At 38.1% G+C, this 15,365-nt stretch overlaps 1 non-coding gene across 1 annotated transcript; it reads right to left on the bottom strand.

Annotated features, from left to right (window-relative positions):
- Positions 1-7,915: 7,915 nt before the first annotated feature.
- LOC144999006 (small nucleolar RNA R71) lies at positions 7,916-8,022 on the bottom strand. Its single transcript, XR_013660534.1, has one exon. It is a non-coding gene; the product is annotated as a small nucleolar RNA R71 (small nucleolar RNA).
- Between the last annotated feature and the right edge of the window lie 7,343 nt (positions 8,023-15,365).

Here is a 15,365-nt window from a genome sequence, read left to right as displayed (position 1 = left end):
GTGATGATAATTTGGATCCATTATATTTTATAGCCGATAGACAGGTTGATTTTGATTGTATGTTATCTTTAAAATGATAATTAAGAAAACAGTTTAAAAGAATACAAGTAAAAATAAGTAGATTTTTTTTGTACAATATTATTAGTATTACATTATTATTTTAATATTTATAGAATTCAAAAAAGAATTTACAAATCTGGCATGACCCATTTCAAAGGGCACTAGAATTGTAGTTTTTTGACATTATCCAAATTTCGACTCCTCTAGTAGTGAAATGACATCATGAAAAGGAGGTTTCTAAAATCTTGATAAAAAGCTTAAATAGTTGAGATTCTTTGAATTTTGGCTCCTTAACTATTTCTCGTGCTGACACAAAGTCTTTGCTTTTAAAATTTAAATTCAAAGGACTGTCTTTTTCGGTTATGTCCAATAAGACAACACATGGGATGGGGCTTTTAATCTTGAAAATGGTCCGTTACATGGTAAATAAAGTATCATTTCTATAACTATATTACATAATATATTAGTCAATACGACGTCATAGCTATACATTACATAATATTAATATTATTATTATTATTATTATTGTTATTATTATTATTATTATTTAGGATAAAGTGTGGGATTTGATGCTTCGTATAAGGGGTTTTTGTTAGGAAATGGGTGTTATTATTATTATTATTATTATTATTATTATTATTATTATTATTATTATTTAGGAAAAGGGTGTTATTTGTATATATCCATGATTTATGAAATTCCTCCATCTATCATTTTTTGTTAATTTGTATTTTTTTTTTTTTAATTTTGTTTGTCTATTGTCTTTCATTATTATTATTCAGGGTTTTTTTTGTATGTACCCTGATTTTTTTTTGTTGTCTTTTTTTTAATACGTTTACCATAATAATAATAATAATAATAATAATAATAATAATAATAATAATAATAATAATAATCGAACATTATACAACCTAAACATACAATGTTATTATTAAAAAAATTAAAATTTATATTTCATTAATTATCTGATACGTTAACTCTTTCAGTATGACGATTATTGAATTGTTTATATGGTCGAAGGTAAGCAGACAATCAAGCGTGATATAATTTTGCCATCCGGTAGAACGTGCTGATTTGTGCATGTTCCACAACCAAGAAACAATAGCCATTGGATGACTCTCTTGTAAATAACCTTAATATAATGGCAACCATTAAGGCGTGCGATATTTTATAATTGGATGATTTGGAAAATCTTGTAGATGTATAGTGTAAGAGCCATTCTAAGAGGATCAAATCCAATCAAACCCGATATATATATATATATATATATATATATATATATATATATATATATATATATATATATATATATATATATATATATATATATATATATATATATATATATACACTTAGGTTATTGTATTCTAACTAATTATTGTGTGGATGTAGGAATGATTGTGGACCAATCATTTTAATTATTTTAAGAAAAGCATTTATCCATATTATTAAATAAATAAATAGAATAATACCCCTACATTTTCACTGTTTTTAATGTTTTCATGGAGGGGGGGGGGGGGGGGGATACAAGTAAAACACAAGGATTTTTGTGTTTCTATACAAAAAATTTCAAAAAGAATAAAAACTTTTGCAATTGATACAAACCGAGAAATCACTACATTTTATAAAAATATTCAGATATTTTATCCCATTTTGTAACATGCTGAGCATAAGGGTAATTTTCAACATACAATTATAATTGCAAAGTTTTCAGTACAATACATAACATATAATTGAACTAGGGTCAATATAGTTTGGATACATTACACTGCTTTTTACATAATTCAATACACGAAACTAGAACATACAAACGAACTATAACTGGTATAATTTGGGATTCATTACACTGTTTTACTAATTCAAGAGCCTTATGCAATAACAAACATATAAAATATGGTAGATATAGTTTACGGTATACAATACTATTTTTCGAATACAAGAGTACAATATTAAATAATTATTTAAGTATAATTATTTTACTCTACAAGGTTATATATACAGTTACAAGTACAAGATAACAACACAACACTACACGTAAACTAGTTAATACAGGGTTGTGTGATACTAATTCAATTGTATCCTCCAGGGCACGAAATTAAATCCTATACAATATAACCAGAGTCTCCTGGAGGGAGAGCGTGAGATTTGTGTATAGATCTATACGGAACTGAAAATCCCACACCTGAACTGCTAGCTACAGTTAGGCAGGCATGCATGGGGTGACAAATATCATACCATTCCGATGCTTGAAGAACGTCGTAGAGGTCACTAGGTCACATCAAGCATGGTTATACCAAACTCACAACAATATAAACTAACCATTTGTTTACGAGATTGCAATTCTTCAAATAGTTTTATTTTAAATAATAGAACTACTATACAATACAACTAAAGGATTCCACGGAATACAAACACATGGTTTTATTTTAAGAAATAAAACTACAATACATTACTGGTGGTAACCAGAGTTTTCATACAGAACAATACCATACATTACTGGTGGTAACCAGGGTTTTGATACAGAACAATACCATACATTACTGGTGGTAACCCAGGTTTTCATATAGAACAATACTATACATTATTGGTGGTAACCAGAGATTTCATACTAAGGTTTTCATACATAACATTTCTATACATAACTATTGGTGGTAACCAGGGAATTTCATACAAGGGTTTTCATACAAAACAACACCATACAATACAACTCGTGGTAAGCAGACATACATGCTAATACTTTCATATACAACTATAGTATATAGTAATGAACGTACATTTTAGTCTTAGAGTTTAAGACTACATTACACTACTAAAGAAAATATTGGATTTTCTTGAGAAAATACAAACATTTTCACAGATTTAAAGACAAGATTTCATTACATTAACATTCTTATGAACTCACCAACTTAAATGTTGATACACTTTCAAAACCACTTGTATTCTCAGGGAACCGGTAGACAGGTACACAAGAATGTTTTTTAGAAGACAAAGTTTTTAGAGTCGTATCTTTTATACTTTTGATATACATTTTGATGTCATATAAATTATGTATCGAACAGATGTAAATACCTTATTTATTCAATGTAATGGTTATGTTTACTTTGATTACTATTATGCAATTGTTGTGATACTGTACATGACGTCCTCCGCCCCCGAATGTTTTTGTCGTTCTACTTTGGGGGTGTGACACTAAGTGAGTCTCTATCTATTAAAAGATTTGTTATTCTTAGATCAAGAGATTCCACTAATCCCTTATTTTCTTCGAGTCTATTTCTAGCTTCATATAATTGGGATTTCGACTTTTCTGCTTCACTACTCATGGAGATTAACATGTCATTAAGATAAGCACATGTATTATTAGACTCAGACAAAACATCATTATATGAAGATGAGGGAATTTTAAATGACTTAAGAAGATCACGTACCTTTGCAATCATTGGTGATTTAGTCGAGTGTGTCGACGCGAAACACCTACCAGTAATTTCATCTTCTTCATCCTTCTCATCCGTAACATATTTCTCATCTTCATCCTCTTCCATTTTCGCATACATTGCCCCATGAGTTGAATTTCGCATCTCTTCATCATCCGATCCCGATGACCATATTTGATATGTTCTGTCTACCTTATCATTTCCTTTAGCAATTAACGAAAGGTTCTTTGCAGGTGAATGAATTTCTTCAAGCCTCTCCACATAATTGGCTTCGTCTTTGATTCTCTCTTTTTTCTTTTTTTTCTTCCTCAACTTACAATCCTTTGCCAAATGATTCAACCCATTGTGGCAGTTATAGTTGTAACATGAGTCTCCTTTCATTTTCAACTCCTTCTTCTCATATGAACCCTTAACATCCTTCTTCTCTATTTCAAATCATCCTTTACACTTTTTCTAGATGACATGTTTCCTTTTACCTCATTATTATTCTTAAATTTTAGATTAAAAGGCTTCTTAAAGAATTTCTTCACTTTGTTATTCAAGTAGTGTATGGCAGCTTCATCATCGGAGTTAAACAAGAAACCCTATTAACCAGTTTTGGCTTCTTCACCAAATTCGATTCTAGATTCCTTTTTAGTAACTTTCGATACCAAAGCCAAAGGTCCTCTCAAACTCAATTTTCTTTCTTCTACAATATCATTAATCTCACTTTCATAAGCTTTCAAGACATTGTTAAATTTGCAAGAGAGTAACCATCAAAGCTTTCATGTGTCTTAATCACCACACTGATATTTCTCCATTCCTTTCTTAAACCCATGAGAAAGGTGAGATTGAACTCTAGTGATGAACATGTCACTCCAAAGTGAGAACACTTAAAGTTCAATTCATTAAATCAATCATAGTATGATTCAATTGATTATGTTTCATTCTTCTTGAATTCTACGAACTCTAGCAAGCACTGTTTGACTGAATTCTTCTTTATCTTCTCATTTCCTTAATATTTCTCCTTTACTGTATCCCAAATTTGCTTTGTAGTTTTGCATCCTCAAACGTAATTGTAGACTACTGGTGGAAGAGCACTATGTAATTCACACATATATTTCTTATCATTTTCCTTCATCCTAGATCCTTTTGTGATCATGTCATCAGAACTTGTAGACGTACCAACATCAACTAGCATCGCCTGGAAAAATTCTCCTCTTTTGATGGATCTTATCAAATCTTCATCAATCTCATTCAAATAATCCTTCATCTTGTCAGCCTATTGCTCATAATATTCCAAAATCAACATCAGAATCTTTGTTGATGATCCGAGCAAGTGAGAGAAATTAAACATTGTGTTCATGTTGAAATTCGCCATTATTGAACGAATTTTGAAGAAAGAGAATTTTTATTCAAAACGAGATCTAAGACAGAAATCAATCTGAGATTTACCATAAATTAATCGATTTAACGCAGAGTGCAGAATCAATTCAATACAAACAATTGACACCCGTTTCCTGATTCAATTTGCAAAAGATTTTGAATTGGAAAGAGCGATTCAAAAAAATGAAAATTTACGAGAAACTTCAATTGATTGAGAGAATCCTGCTCCGATACCAATTAATATGAGTTAGAGATTGTCTAAAAACACGAATAAATTAATAAAAGTTGAAAAATGAACACAAGATCTAAATAATATTTGTTTGACTCTATTAACATCTAAAGATTACAAGAGTGTTTGAGTACAAATGTTAAATGATATTGTGTTCGATGCCACTCCACTCTATGTACTTACTATATTCAATACAACCAATTGACACCAGTATCGTGATTCAATTTGCGGAAGATTTTGAATCGGAAAAAGCGATTGAAAAAAATGAAAAATTACGAGAAACTTTAATCGATTGAGAGAATTCTGCTCTGATACCTTGATATGAGTTAGAGACTGATTAAAAACACGAATATATTAATAAAATCTGAAAACAAACATACGATCTAAATAAGACGTGTTTGGCTCTATTAACGTCTGAAGATTACAAGAGTGTTTGAGTACAAATGCTAAATGATATTGTGTTCGATGCCACTCTACTCTATGTACTTATCCTATTTATAGGATATGATATGTGCATAATTAGTTAATTATTTAGCATATATTCTTAGTAATTTTTGATTAATTATGTGAATAATGTGGACAAAAGGTACTTAAAATGTTGTGAATTGTGTTTTCAATCCAAAAGATATGCTTGGAAGCAAAAAGGAGAAAAGGAAAGCAATTGAAGATTAAAGAGTGAAAGAAGGAGATATACTCGGCGAGTAGATCGACCCTACTCGGCGAGTACACGAGGATATTCCAGAAGATAAATACGACTTGCTGATTCAAGACGGATAAGTATGGATCTACTCGGCGAGTTGATTCTGCTACTCGCCGAGTACACCCTGTTTTGGGATATCTATAAAAGACGAATCCTTATCTCATGGGAAGGGACCCCTGGCGATTTTTGAAGGATTAACTGCGATTAAGAGATTCAGAAGGTGCTAAGAAACCTTAGGCTTCAATAGTTGGAAGAATTCAAGCAATTAGGTTAATTCTACCACTTAGACTTAGGAATTGAACATGTTTGCTTTAGTAAACTTTGTTTTTATGTTTGTTTCTACTGCAATTATGAGCTAAATTCGTTTTTGTTTCTGTTTGGGGAATACCAAAGAACTCTTATGGTTTAATTATTGATTCTTGCTTAATTGTCTATTGGTGATTTATTAAATTAAGTTTGTTAAAGAACCTTATGTATTAATCACTACTATTTTGTGTTAATTGGAAGGCAATTAGGTTGCATGAACATCACTTAATTGTTAACCTCATATGTCTATGTGAATGCTAAACCATATGCTTAGAAGTAATGATTATGAAACTAAGATTAATAAGAAAATAGGAAGATTAATGTGTGAGCTTGTTTGAGAAACCATCAACAAGAGGTTAATTGAATTAATAACTTAATTAACCATTACAAATCTTATTTAATCCAAATATTTAATCTAGGGAATTAATTAGTTTAAACACTTGATCAATGCTTAAATTAGTTAATTGTCTAAGGGTTAGGAGTAATGAATATGAACCTAACTATTATAATTGGTAACCAATAGCAATTAATCCACCTTAACTTAAATAACCATAGGAGTGAATTGGTTGAACCTAAATAGAAATATCTTTATCAAATTTGGTAAATAGTTGTTGCTTTAGTTAATTTAGTTTGTCTAAGTTTCTAGTCTTGCAAAACTAGAGAAAACCCCTTTACTTTTATTATTTGTTTTAGTTAAAATTAGCTATTAGTTTAATTTTCCGTTCCCTGAGTTCGATACCTCACTTATCAATCTATATCACTTAAAGACAGGTTCACTGCCTTTGTGTGCTCAAATTATTAATAAAAAGTAGGGATAAAACTAGTTGAATTTACACACATCAAGTTTTTGGCGCCGTTGCCGGGGAACGGTTCTAAATAATTAAGCTAATTCCTAATTTTTTTTCGATCCTTTGTGTGAGTTTACTTGCATAAAGTTCATTTATTGCAATTTAGTAACTGGTAATTAGGTTTTAGTATCTGTTTTAGTAGTTTAAAACTTAGAATTTTTTTTTTAAATATCACTGATACTCGCCGAGTGCAATCGCACCTACTCGGCGAGTAGCAGTTTAGTCAGCAGTAGATTTTCTTTATTTTTTACAATCTTTTTGTTCTTTTTACGTTTTTTTTTATTTGATTGATTTCAGGACTTTCATGACCAGAGGAGCAAGCACACCACTGGTACCCCCGTTTGAAGACCCCGAATCCGCATTGAAAAGAAACAAAGGGAAGGACGTGGAGAGTTCAAGCACACCAAAGAAATCACGATTGTCCAACTTGAAGACTGTTTTTGGGAAAAAGAAGAGCAGTAAATCAGGAGCTTCTAGCGCTTCTTTGATAATTGAGGAGCCAATTCAAGAAGATATTGGATACGAGACCGAGGAAGAAGAGGAGGCAACGTACGAGCAAGAAACCGAATCGGAGGAAGAGTTAGCGTTCACGATGGCTAACATTGATGAAATCCCCATGGGAGAATGGAAGAAGAGGATGCGCGACGACCATGGCCCGGGACTTGTGCAACCCGCAATTCCCGCGACTGCTACCTTCGAGCTAAAAGGTCATATCCTAGCTTCACTCAAGGAAATACCTTTCTATGGGAAAGATCATGAAGATGCCTACAAACATTTGGATGAAGTAAATGATGTTGCTGATTACTTCAACATTCCAAATGTAACCCGCGAAACTCAACTACTGCGTATGCTTCCGGTAACCTTCAAGGGTGCTGCTAAAGACTGGCTCAAGTCACTTCCCCCCGGATCAGTCACTACTTGGGCCAGAATGAAGGAAGAATTTATTGATCACTTTTGCCCACCATCCAAGATAGCCAAACTGAAGAAGGCCATTGCAAACTTTGAACAACAAGCTGGAGAGTCTTTATATGAAGCATGGGAGAGGTACAAAAGTTTGCTAAGAAATTGCCCACACCATGATCTAAACAGCAGCAAGAAGTTTCCATCTTCTATGATGGAGTCAATGTCACGACCCGACAGTTGCTAGACTCACAAGGCCCACTTACAAAGAAGCCACCCCCGGTGATTAAAGAATTGATTGAAGAATTCTCTAAACACTCTAGAGAATACCACAACCCTAGGAATGATGTCACGAGGGGATCCGCGTACGCTACTACTGAAGATTTATCCGCGGTCATGGCCATGTTAAAAACCATGGATAGGAGAATGGACAAAATAGATCAAACTATCCATGCTATACGGGTGGGTTGTGAAAACTGCAATGGACCTCACCTCACTAGAGATTGCGATTTGGATGAGCATGGCAACAAAAAGGCACAAGCATGTTATTCGAGCGGTGATCGGTATGATGAGGACTGGCGCAAACAAAAGAAAGAGTGGCTGCCTTACGAAGAGTACAAGAAGGCCAAGGAGGAGAAGTATAGACAAAAAGGGAGAGGCTTTTACCAAAAGGAGGAGCCGGTGCAAGAGAGGAAGCCAAGCTTGGAAGATATGCTTACTAAATTTGTGGCCGCTTACGAGAAAAGACATAGTGACCATGATGCTGCTATCCAAGAAACAAGAACAATGCTCAGGAACCAGCAAGCATCCATCCACAACATAAAAACGCAGCTTGGGCAACTTGCTCAACAACTAAACCAAAGGTCACCGGGTGAGCTTCCTAGCAAAACCGAGAACAACCCACGAGGCGCACAAGTAAATATTGTCACAACAAGAAGCAGGAAGATCATCACTCCCCTGGCCCCCATTCGAACTGAAGCAACCAGGGACTCACAGAAGGAAGGAACGGAAGAACAAGTAGAAAACCAAGATTCACAATATGAGAGTCCTACTCGCCGAGTAGGGCCGATGGACTCGGCGAGTACCCCTGTTAAAACGAATGAACAGCCTCCCTTGAAGCCATACCAGCCTCCAATGCCATACCCAGCCCGAGCCAAGAAAGAGAAGCAGGAAGAGGAATATCAGAAGTTTCTAGACCATATTAAAACTCTTCAAATCAACATTCCTTTCATTGAAGTCGTCATGCAAATGCCCAAGTATGCTAAGTTCCTTAAGGAACTCATCACTAACAGAAGAAAGATGGAGGAAGTGCAGAAGGTAGTGCTTAATGAGAACTGCTCCGCCGCAATGCTAAACAAGTTACCAAAGAAGAAGGGTGATCCGGGGAGCTTAACTTTACCTTGCTAATTTGGCAACTTGGCTGCAATTCATGCCTTAGCTGATTCTGGAGCAAGTGTGAACCTTATGCCATACTCGTTCTTTAAGAAGCTAGACCTCCCGGAGCCAAGGCCAATTCGAATGGCAATTCATTTGGCAAACAAGACTGTCACTTTCCCAAGAGGCATTTGTGAAGATTTGCTAGTGAAAGTGGACAAATTTGTCTTTCCGGCTGATTTCATCATTCTCGACATGGAGGCGGATCCGCAAGTTCCAATTATCCTTGGAAGGCCCTTCCTCAACACAGCTAGCGCTATCGTAAACACGAGAGATTCTAAGCTCACATTGCGAGTTGGGGACGATTCAGTGACATTCGGGGTAGACCAAGCCATGAAGTACTCAAGGAGTAGTGACGACATAGCTTTCTCAATCGACATGCTTGACGAATTATTGGAAGAAGACATACCTGAAGATTCCAGCAAGTTTGCAGCTTTGGATGAAGCATTTGACCCAGAAAAGGACTTACTAGAGATTGAAAGACTATTGGAAGAAGCGGAGTATGAAGAAATAAAGAAGAAATCTGAGAACCCTACTCGCCGAGTAGACCCGATCTACTCGCCGAGTACATCTGAAGAAAAGCCAGAAGTCATGAATGCAGCTACCAACTCGCCGAGTACCAAACCTGCACTCGGCGCGTCCGTCACTATGCACAACAAATTGGAGCTTAAAACACTACCTGACCATTTGGAGTATGCCTTTCTGGAAGAAGGAAATCAGAAGCCTGTGATCATAGCCTCAGATCTATCCAAGACGGAAAAGGAAGAGCTTGTACACGTGTTAAAGAAAAGGAAAAGAGCCATCGCATGGAGCATCTCCAACATCAAGGGAATAAGCCCATCCTATTGCTCTCACAAAATCAATTTAAAAGAAGGAGCAATGCCGGTGATGCAACATCAAAGACGATTGAACCCGAACATGCAAGAAGTCGTCAAGAAGGAGGTGGTCAAGCTTTTAGATGCATGAATCATCTACTCCATTTCCGATAGTCCATGGGTGAGTCCGGTCCAAGTGGTGCCCAAGAAAGGAGGAATGACGGTCATCACCAACGAAATGAACGAGTTAATTCCAACGCGAACGGTAACCGGTTGGCGAGTGTGCATCGATTATCGAAAGCTAAACGATGCCACTCGCAAAGAACATTTCCCCCTTCCTTTCATAGATCAAATGTTAGAGAGACTATCGGGCCATAGCTATTACTGCTTCCTAGATGGGTTTTCAGGGTATTTTCAAATACCCATAGACCCAATGGACCAAGAAAAGACCACCTTTACATACCCAAGTGGGACTTTCGCCTATAGACGCATGCCATTTAGACTATGCAATGCACCTGCGACATTTCAAAGGTGCATGACCGCCATATTCCATGATATGGTGGAAAAGTTCATGGAGGTCTTTATGGATGACTTTTCTGTATTCGGATCTTCTTTCCATGACTGCCTCACAAATCTTGACTCAATGCTTGCTAGATGTGAGAAAACCGACTTGGTCCTAAATTGGGAAAAGTGTCACTTCATGGTCAAGGAGGGTATAGTTTTGGGACACAAAGTCTCTAAAAAGGGAATTGAGGTGGATCGGGCAAAGATAGACACCATTGCCAAATTACCCCCACCAACTAATGTGAAGGGCATTAGAAGTTTTTTGGGACACGCAGGTTTTTACCGGCGTTTTATAAAAGATTTTTCCAAAATCACGAAACCTCTAACACAATTATTACTAAAAGATGCACCCTTTAATTTTACTAAAGAGTGTTTAGAGGCATTTGAATTTCTAAAGGAAAAATTAACTAATGCCCTGATCATTATAGCACCAAATTGGAACTTACCCTTTGAGATCATGTGTGATGCTAGTGACTATGCACTAGGAGCGGTCCTTGGTCAAAGGGTTGATAAGCACTTTCAACCCATCTATTATGCAAGCAAGACCTTAACCCCCCCCCCAAGAGAATTATACTACTACTGAAAAAGAATTGTTAGCCGTGGTTTACGCTTTTGACAAGTTTCGCCCTTACTTGGTTTTATCTAAAACCACTGTTTTTACTGACCACTCGGCTATCAAGTATTTGTTTTCCAAACAGGATGCCAAGCCAAGACTAATACGATGGGTGCTGCTTCTTCAAGAATTCGATATATAGATAAGAGACAAGAAAGGAATGGAGAACGTAGCGGCCGATCATTTATCTAGGCTCGAGAACCCGCAATTGCAAGAAGATAAGGATGGAGACGACTTTCCGGATGAATACATTATGGTGTCCGTGGGAGAGGAGCCATGGTTCGCAGACATAGCTAACTATTTAGCTACAAATTACGTCCCGAAGGATTATAGTAGTCAACAAAAGAAGAAATTCTTTGCGGAGATCAAATATTACTTTTGGGACGATCCATACCTCTTTCGAAGCTGTGCGGATGGAATTATAAGAAGATGTGTGTTCGGGAAGGAAAGCCGAAGAATACTAGAACATTGCCATAGCGGGCCCACGGGAGGACATAATGGAGCACACTATACCGCAAAGAAGATCTTTGACATTGGTTTCTATTGGCCTACAATCTTCAAAGATGCAGCCCAATATGTCAAAGAATGTGATGCTTGTCAAAGGGTGGGAAACATTTCATCTCGAAATGAAATGCCACAACATAGCATTCAAGTGTGCGAGGTGTTCGACGTATGGGGCATTGACTTCATGGGACCTTTTCCCACATCCAAAGGAAACAAGTACATACTAGTGGCGGTAGATTATGTCTCGAAATGGGCGGAGGCGCAGGCTTTACCTACAAATGACGGACGGGTAGTGGTACGATTCTTAAAGAAATTATTCTCCCGGTTTGGTGTTCCGAAGGCCCTAATTAGTGACCGAGGCACACACTTTGCTAATGATCAATTGGAAAAGGTGCTCAAGAAATATGGGGTGACCCATAAGTTCTCCACGTCATACCATCCACAAACGAGTGGACAAACTGAAGTGACCAATCGAGCCTTGAAGCGTATTTTAGAGAAGTCGGTGGGAAGCAACCGCAAGGAATGGTCGGATAAATTGGATGACGCACTATGGGCATTTCGTACCGCTTTCAAAACACCTATTGGTACTACACCATATAGGTTAGTTTATGGAAAGCAATGCCATTTACCGGTTGAGATCGAGCATAAGGCATATTGGGCTTTAAAGAGGTGCAACTTTGATATAGAAGAATTGACGACCAACCGTTTAATGCAAATGAATGCCCTTGAAGAACTCCGAAATGAGGCTTATTCTAGTTCGTGGCTCTATAAAGAAAAGACCATGAGATGGCATGACAAAAGAATCAAGAGCAAAGACATCCATGAAGGCCAAAAAGTACTACTTTTCAATTCCCGATTAAAACTTTTCTCGGGCAAACTTAAATCAAGGTGGGATGGTCCGTTTTTGGTCAAGACGGTGTTTCCTCACGAGGCTATAGAATTAATATCAAGAGACGGAACACCATTCAAAGTCAATGGTCATAGAGTGAAGAAATATGAAGAAGGTGTCCCCTGAAATGAAGGATTGGAGGAGCTGCTACTATGCGGAATTGCAAACACGTAGACGGGGCGGAGTCCAGCTAATGTGTAACACCCAAAGTTTCAAAGGCCAAGAAAGGAAAGAAAAGCCCTAATTTAAGGGCCGACTCGGCGAGTCCAAGGAGGGACTCGGCGAGTCCGAGCGGGATCCGGGTCGAGGCGTAAGCGGCCGACTCGGCGAGTCGGTCAAGGTGACTCGACGAGTCTAGTCTGTGCGTGGAAAACCCTAAATTCGGGACTTGGAGCCTATATAAATGTCTTAATCTTCTTCCTAGGGTTCCTTACTGCCTCTTTAGCCCTGGATATCGAACCCTAGCCGTCATATCTCCTAGTTGAGCCTTGGAAGGTGCATTCAAGCTTGGAAAAGGAAGAAGGAACTTGGAGGAGCAAGAAGGAGCTATAGATCTAGGATTGTGAATTCATTCTGAGCACTTGGAGGTAATAAACTAGTTCCTGGACCCTTTTTGCACCTAGATCTATGTGTGGTTGTTGGGGCTCTTTTGCCATAATGTTATTATTTTGGGTTAGAAGCCGGATCTGGAGTTGCTACTTCAGATCCAAGTGTTTTAGGGCCTGGAGAAGCATAAAGTATCAGCCATTGAGTCGATTTTGAAGCCCCTTGGCCTTACACCCTAGTTAATGGCGTATTTTGCCTAGATCTCCTTCTCTACACGTAAAGTTTGCAACTTTACGTGTGGAATAGGCTTGGGAAGGGTGGATCTATAGTTTGGAGTCCATGCATGACTCAAAAATCCTCTGCATGTAAGGAGATCTGAAGGGACTCGACGAGTCCTTTGAGTGGACTCGGCGAGTAGCATGAAGTTGTGGAGAAACTCGACGAGTGGGATGAACAACTCGTCGAGTCGTATGAAGATTGCCTTGGACTCGGCGAGTCTGTTCTTGGACTCGGCGAGTCAGGTCGCGAAACCCCAAACCCTTCGAGTTGTGACTCGAATCAGTGAGTCGGGTGGAGACTCAGTGAGTTGGACAGGTCTGGACTCAGAAATTGGTAGACTCGGCGAGTCACGGACTGACTCGGCGAGTTGAGTCGCGAATGAAAGGAATTGGATCATTTTGAACTCGGCGAGTCAGTAGGGTGACTCGGCGAGTAGGGTTGACCTGGAAGGTTGACTTTGACCAGGACTTTGACTTTGGACCAGGGTGGACTTGATTATCTTTCGGGGGTCAGTTAGACTCAGTGTTGCATTGATATTGGAAGTTCGGGGAGCAAGGGGAGTAGGAGTTCCGTGAGTTGCCGGGCAGCAGTTAGTGAGATCATCAACAAGTTCAGCCTGTGCAGGTGAGTTTCCCTTTGTGTGAATGGGTCCAAGGACACAATGCCGACCCATGTAGTTATGAGTAGAAGACCCGGGTGTTAGCCCTAGGCACAGTATGCTAGTATTATTTGCAGGACGAGGTCCAGTAATAGCGGGCGGGTGCCCAAGGAATTGTTTATATATGAAAGTTTATACTTGTTGTCTGTGTGATACATGTATGTGCCTGGTAGGGAGGTGAGTGTGGGCGAGGTACCGTATCTCACCAATAGCAGAGTGTGGATGGGGTTCCATATCTCACTAGTAGCAGATTAGGGGCGAGGCTCGAACTAGAACAGGAGTGAGAGTGGGCTAGGCCCGTGCCTCACTACCATTAGGAGCATGGATGGGGTTCCATGACTCATCAGTAGCAGGACATGGGCGAGGCCCAGGATAGGCGAGGCCTTAGGACAGAACTAGTTGCACGTGTCAGTTATGTGTTGTGAAATATTTATGTGTTATTATTCGTTGACGGGCGAGGCCCTGTGACAGGCAAGGCCTAGGTAAAACAGATCTGTATCCGAGCGGGGCTCGAAGCCAGGCGGGGCCTAGAGCGGAGGGGCCCGAGGTAGGGGGCGAGGCCCAAGATAGGGGGCGTGGCCCAGTATGTGCAGTATGTGGTTAAGCATGGTATGTGGTAGGGTAGGGAACTCACTAAGCTTCGTGCTTACGGTTTTCAGTTTTGGTTTCAGGTACTTCCGGTAGCGGAGGAAAGAGCTCGGGGTGATCGCATGGCACACACCATAGATTAGACAGCCTGGGAATGTTTACTCTGATAACGAACATGTGTTTTGAAAACTTATACTCATATTATGTTTTGGAATGATGATTTTACTTTAAGTAATTATTTATTAAATGAAATTTTTGGGTCTTAAATTTTGGGTCGTTACAAGTTGGTATCAGAGCCTTGGTTTGAGGGATTCGGACATGCTCTCAGGTGTGTCTGAACTCAAACTGAGGAATTGGTAAGGAGGTTTTCAAAATGGAAAGGCAGTTTTGTAAAAAGGGTTTTGAGAAAGAAAATGATTTTAGAAAAGTAAAAAGAATTCAGAAAGAAAAGAACTTTGAAAAGAGAAAAGAGGTGTGGTGCATGCAATCAACCTAGCTCAAGTAAGTACCCCAAAATACCCATACAAGTTTATGTTTTGATTATCAGTTAATAGAACAGCATGCTAGATTAGGACTAAGGATCTAGGGAGGATGCCTTATGTGCCTGTTATATGTGCTTTTGATCTGCATGATAGT

The sequence above is a fragment of the Lactuca saligna genome, chromosome 5 (genome assembly GCF_052625555.1).
Source record: "Lactuca saligna cultivar CGN05327 chromosome 5, ASM5262555v1, whole genome shotgun sequence".
Lineage (NCBI taxonomy): Eukaryota > Viridiplantae > Streptophyta > Magnoliopsida > Asterales > Asteraceae > Lactuca > Lactuca saligna.
Note: the sequence above shows the minus strand (reverse complement) of the source record. Positions and strands in the feature narration are given on the sequence as shown.